The following is a 6,554-nucleotide window of genomic DNA, read 5'->3' as shown; positions in this document are numbered from 1 at the left end:
TCCTGTGCTTTGTATTGATGAGGTGATCTGAAATACACTCGCAAATTGCACATTCCTGTGACTTATATTGCTGTAGAGCTTGCGATACTCACACACCACTTTTCTATGAGTCTGAGACGCTCTTGTGTTGCGGTGCGTGGGTGTGGCTTGAGGGTGGGCGGGGACACAGGGGCCCCATAATTTCCTATTGCCCGGGTGCCCCATAAGTTGTCAGTCCGCCTCTGCAGGTAGGATTAGAATGATAGACCTATAGCTAACACAGGATCCACCAATCACAATAGGTGATTGTCAAGGCTTATCTGCTACCTCCTGACCTCTGCACAGGTCACAGAGCATGCCTAGAAAGTCCTCCCATAGAAGTCGATGAGTCAGCTCCTGTCAATTGTGTCTTTGGCTGCTGTAAAGTGTATCTTTAAATGCTGTTTAGAACAGCTCAGGTAAGATGGAAGATTTTTCGTCACATATTGTACTTCATGACAGTGGTAAAATTGTGTAAAAAAAATTTCATTTTTATTTATTAAAAAAATACCAAATTTACCAAAAAGTTGCAAATTTCAATTTCTCTACTTTTATAATAGATAGTAATAACTCCAAAAATAGTTATTACTTTACATTCCCCATATGTCTACTTCATGTTTGGATCATTTAGTGAATGCCATTTCCAAAACCCACTTTTTAAGGACTAGTTCAGGTCTGAAGTCACTTTGTGAGGCTTACATAATAGAAACCACCCATAAATTACCCCATTTTGGAATCTACATCCCCAAGGTATTCAAAACTAATTTTAAAAACTTTCTTAACCCTTTATGTGTTCCAGAAGAATTAATGGAAAATGGGCATTAAATTTCAGAATTTCACTTTTTTGGCAGATTTTCCATTTTAATCCATTTTTTTCTGCTAACAAAGCAAGGGTTAACAGCCAAACAAAACTCAATATTTATAGTATAGTTTACAGAAACACCCCATATGAGGTCATAAACTGCTGTACGGGCACACGAAAGGGCGCAGAAGGAAATTAAACTCTATGGGCCAGATTTATCATTCCTCTGACAGCTCACTCCACTTTAACATATGGCTAAAGTCAGTTTTAGCCAAGTCAGATTTATGATCGGCCCTTTAAGACTATAATAAATGTGGTTTGACGGTAGCAGTTTATCCGTCAGTAAGCAGCTTTACAAAAGTCGCACATCTTGATGAAAAAGTCGCACGTTTTTATGAAAAAGTCGCATGTTCTATTAAAAAGTCTCATAAGATAAGCATGGTCCTCGCTGGAGTGAAATTGGGACTTTTTTGCGACTTTTTTGCGACTTTTTAAAAAAGTCGCAATAGTAAATTTGTCTTGCCAATCATTTGCATAAGGCAAAACGCCCATTTTCTCAAAACTGGAGTGCTTAGCGCTTGCCTTCAAAAAGTCGCAAAAAAGTCGCAAAATTTTGATTTGCGCATTTTTTTGCGACTTTTTGACTCCATAAAAGTGACTTAGCCTAATGATATATCTGGCCCTATATGTTTTTTGGAAGGCAGATTTCACTGGAATATTTTTAAGCTGCCATGTCACATTTGAAGACCTCCTGATGCACCCCTAGAGTAGAAACTCCAAAAAAAAGACCCCATTTTGGAAACTACGGGATAAAGTGGCAGTTTTGTTGGTACTATTTTAGGGTACATATGATTTTTAGTTGCTCTATATTACACTTTTTATGATGCAAGGTAACAAAAAATAGCTGTTTTGGCACCATTTAATTTTTTGTTATTTACAGTGTTCATCTGACAGGTTAGATCATGTGATATTTTAATAGAGCAGGTTGTTACGGACGTGAAAATACCAAATATGTTTTACATAATAAAGCATTTTTGTGTCTCCATATGCTGAAAGCCATAGTTTTTTTTTTAATTTTGGGCGACTGTCTTATGTAGGGGCTAATTTTTTTGGGTATGAGATGACGGTTTGATTGGTACTATTTTAGGGTGCATATGACTTTTTGATCGCTTGGTATTACACTTTTTGCGATGTAAGGTGACAAAAATATGCTTTTTTTACATTGTTTTTAATTTTTATTTTTTATGGTATTCACCTAAGGGGTTGGTTCATGTGGTATTTTTAAAGAGCAGGTTGCTACGGATGCGGCAATACCTAACATGTCTACTTTTTTATTTATTTATTTCACTTTAGCACAATAATAGCAGTTTTGAAGCAAAAAAATAAAAATGTTTTCGTGTCTCCATTGTCTGAGAGTATGTTTTAGTTAAGGGTCTAATTTTTTGTGTGATGAGGTGACGGTTTTATTGGTACTATTTTGAGGGGCATGCGCCTTTTTGATCGCTTGGTGTTGCAATTTTTGTGATGTACGGTGACAAAAAATGGCTTTTTTGGCACTTCTTTTATTTTATTTTTTTACGGTGTCCACATGAGGGGTCAGGTCATGTGATATTTTTATACAGCAGGTTCTTACGGACACGGTAATACCTAATATGTATCCTTTTTTATTTATTTAGGTTTTACACAATAACAGCATTTTTAAAACAAAAAAAAATATGTTTTCGTGTCTCCATTGTCTGAGAGTGATAGCTTTTTTATTTTTTGGCAGATTATTTTAGGTAGGGTCTCATTTTTTGTGGGAAGAGGTGACAGTTTTATTGGTACTATTTTGGGGGGGGGCATACGTCTTTTTGCTCGCTTGGTGCTGCAATTTTTGTGCTGTAAGATGATAAAAAATGGCTTTTTTGACACTGTTTTTATTTTTATTTTTTTTACTGTGTTCACATGAAGGGTTAGTTCATAAGATATTTTTATAGAGCAGGTTGCTACGGATGCGGCAATACCTAATATGTCTAATTTTTTATTTATTTCACTTTAGCACAATAATAGCAGTTTTGAAGCAAAGAAAATCATGTTTTCGTATCTCTATTGTCTGAGAGTGATAGCTTTTTTATTTTTTGACAGATTGTTTTAGTTAGGGTCTCATTTTTTGTGGGATGAGGTGACGATTTTATTGGTACTATTTTGAGGGGCATGCGCCTTTTTGATCGCTTGGTGTTGCAATTTTTGTGATGCACGGTGACAAAAAATGGCTTTTTTGGCAGTTTTTATTTTGATTTTTTACGGTGTCCACATGAGGGGTCAGGTCATGTGATATTTTTATACAGCAGGTTCTTACGGACACGGTAATACCTAATATGTATAGTTTTTCTATTTATTTAGGTTTTACACAATAACAGCATTTTTAAAACAAAAAAAATCATGTTTTCGTGTCTCCATATTCTGAGAGCCATAGTTTTTTTATTTTTTGAGTGATTGTCTTAGGTAGAGTTTCATTTTTTGCAGGATGAGATAACAGTTTGATTGGTATGATTTTGTGCTGCGTATGACTTTTTGATCACTTGGTATTACACTTTTTGTGAAGTAATGTGACAAAAAATTGCTTATTATTTTTTTTTTACGGTGTTCACCTGAGGGGTTAGTTCATGTGATATTTTTCTTACGGGTGTGGTGATGCCTAATATGTCAACTTTTTTTATTTATTTAAGTTTTACACAATAACAGCTTTTTTTTTTTTTTTTATTATGTTTTAGTGTCTTCATAGTCTGAGAGCTATAGTTTTTTTAGTTTGATGAGGTGATGGTTAGATTGGTACTATTTTGAGGGGCATATGCCTTTTTGATCGCTTGGTGTTGCACTTTTATTATGCAACACCTTACACACTAATGTAAGGTGACAAAAAATGTTTTTGTTTAATTTTTTTCACGGTGTTCACCTGAGGGGTTAGGTCATGTGATATTTTTATAGAGCCAGTTGATACGGACGTGGCGATACTTAATATGTCTACTTTTCTTTTTTTTCCTATTTTCTACCTTTTTTTTAACTTTATTTTGGGAAAAGGACGCTTTTTTATTTTTACTTGAAACTTTACTTTTTTTTTTTTACTTTTTTTTTGTCCCACTCTGGGACTTCAACTTTTGGGGGTCTGATCCCCTTTACAATGCATTACAATACTTCTGTATTGTGATGCATTGGCTGTAAGTGTATTACCAGAGTAATACACTTACACCCTGCTTCCCGTGAGATCCAGGGGGCTGGATCTCACAGAGTTACATGGAAAGCAGCCACGATGCCTAAGGAAGGAATTGGGCTGCCTTCCCTGCCATAGGGTCCCCGTCACAGCAGCGCCGGGACCCGGTGGCTGCTCCGATCCCCGCACGAACATCGCAGCACTGACCGCAGCACATCAAGGGTTAATGCGCCGGCATCTGTGTTTTCACTGATGCCGGCACATAAAGCAGAGGTCCGGCTATCATTGACTGCCGGACCCTGCCGCTGATCAGGCGGGTACAGCTCCTGCACCCGCCCAATCGGCGCGCAGTAATAGTATGGCGCTAGGCGGCAAGTCACGTCCCGCTGCGCTGTACTATTACGCGCTGGGCGGGAAGAGGTTAAAGAATTATTTAGCTGAATTTGTTTATATTTATCTTATTCATGTAATACTAGCCATTGACATTTTCCAATTTCTCCATTAACATGTGAAATCTAAGTGTACATAGGCTGTTAGATCCTTATGTACAGTACAGTACCATTGTAGGATCTTTGCCTTCAAAGCTCATTGATTTGTGCTTCAGAGTTCTCCTTTATAATTCAGGAATGTATATAGTCTGGCATACTACAAAAATAGGGGCACTGCCGCTTGGTCACTAGTTAATAGCTATTTATATAGGTCTGCAAACTGACATTACCCATGTTACCCATCCCCTATGTTCCAAGGCAGAGCAACAGAGATTCTTGCTGCATGAAGCATAGTCAATGCTGCTGTGATCACAGGACATCATTACTAGGCTTGAGTGAATTGAGCTTCGAATCTTAGATCCAAAGTCGATTAGTTAAAAAACGTAGTTGTTAATGCTATTTATGTACAGCATTAAAATGTATTGGCTCCGTGTAGCCACACTTTGTCTTGGCCGAAGTTGTGGTAGACTTCGGTGAATGACTACAGTATTCCTATCTGTGTATTTAAAAAGTGGGCTTTGGTACTGGCTGTTACCTCGGTATCAAAGCCGACTTCGGATTCCTATTCTAAATACGCAGATAAGATAATCGTAGTCATTCACCAAAGTCTCGCGCAACTTCGGCCGAGACGAAGTTTGGCTACATGGAGCCAAGAACACACATCTCAGAGGGTAAATAAACTAATTAGTCAAAAAGGGCACACACAGCAGTGCAGCAGTACAGAAATAAGGAGAGATACAAAGCACAATGACCTTAATTCACACCCACAAGAAGCCGGTGCCAGTATGCACTGAACAATGGCAACAAGTAAACTGTCATTGTATAAAGCAAATGTCAGCTTTATAAAGATGATACCAGCTCACCATAGCCAGTAAGTGCCTGCTTTTTTACACGGCAGACACCTGCCAGTAAAGTCCATAATCAAAGATAACTCTGATCAAGGACATATAACCCCTCAGATGCCATGGTCAACTGAGACCATGGCATCTGAGTGGTCATTTACAAAAGGCCCCCTCAACAAGATTCTGGAAGATGCTTGGTGTCTATGGCAGTTGGGAGCGTTTTGAAGGCTTTCTGGCCTGCCACTGTAAACTTTCTGTTGTGCCCTGCCTTTGGCAGAGCTTAATAGCAACCAAACGATTTTCCCATAAACCGTTGCACTCTTTGGTAGACGATCTAGGTTTTAAAATGTAAAAAAGAAAAAAATCAAATCTCCTTACTTTCTCCATTTTACATAAAAAAATAAACAATAGAAAATAAACATAATTGATATTGCCGCATGTGAACATGCTTGAATTGTTAATATATTAAAGTATTTATCCTGTAAGGTGAACATCGTAACAGAAAAGAATTAGCAACATGGCCAAAACTTTGTTTTTGTTGCCTCAGGTTAAAAAAAAAAAATGTGATCAAAATTTTTACATACCCCAAAATTATCATCAATAAAAACTACAAACACAGATCACACCATAACAAAGCCCTTATTCAGTTTGACAATATTTTTTTCTCTAATATTTTTAGGATCACATATAATAGTTGTATCTGAACAGTTTTTATGTGTGAGCCAGACTCAACACATTATTGTGCACTAATCTGGTGTCAATAGCCAGACATAACCAAACAGAATGACGCTGCATGTAGCATGGGATCAGTCATGGCATTGTTTCCCTGTGACAGAAGAAAAGAAAACCAGATCACCAAATATATGGAAGGGGGGGGCTGCTTATTGAATATGCAGTCTTCTTTTCAACACTTCCATGTGTAAAGATTTCATTTTTATTTTTCAGGAAGAAATATGTTGTAACCTTCTCTCCCATGAAATCTGTCATGTATCTTATGAAATGTAATAAATATCTAATTTACTTTAGCATCATTCATGGTCCTAGCCTAGCTCAGCAAAGAATCTGCAAAACTTGGCACCCCCATATTTGGGGTTCGCCACACGGTCAGGTATCTGCATGCAGTTTTGGAAATCAAATGGAGTGAATTTTAAAAAGGAGAAGGCATATAATATCATTTATACTTTCTTTCTTTTTATGATCCATTCCTGATTTTG

This window comes from Bufo bufo, chromosome 4 (genome assembly GCF_905171765.1).
Source record: "Bufo bufo chromosome 4, aBufBuf1.1, whole genome shotgun sequence".
NCBI lineage: Eukaryota > Metazoa > Chordata > Amphibia > Anura > Bufonidae > Bufo > Bufo bufo.
The sequence above is the reverse complement of the archived record's forward strand: the minus strand, read 5'-3'. Positions refer to the sequence as shown.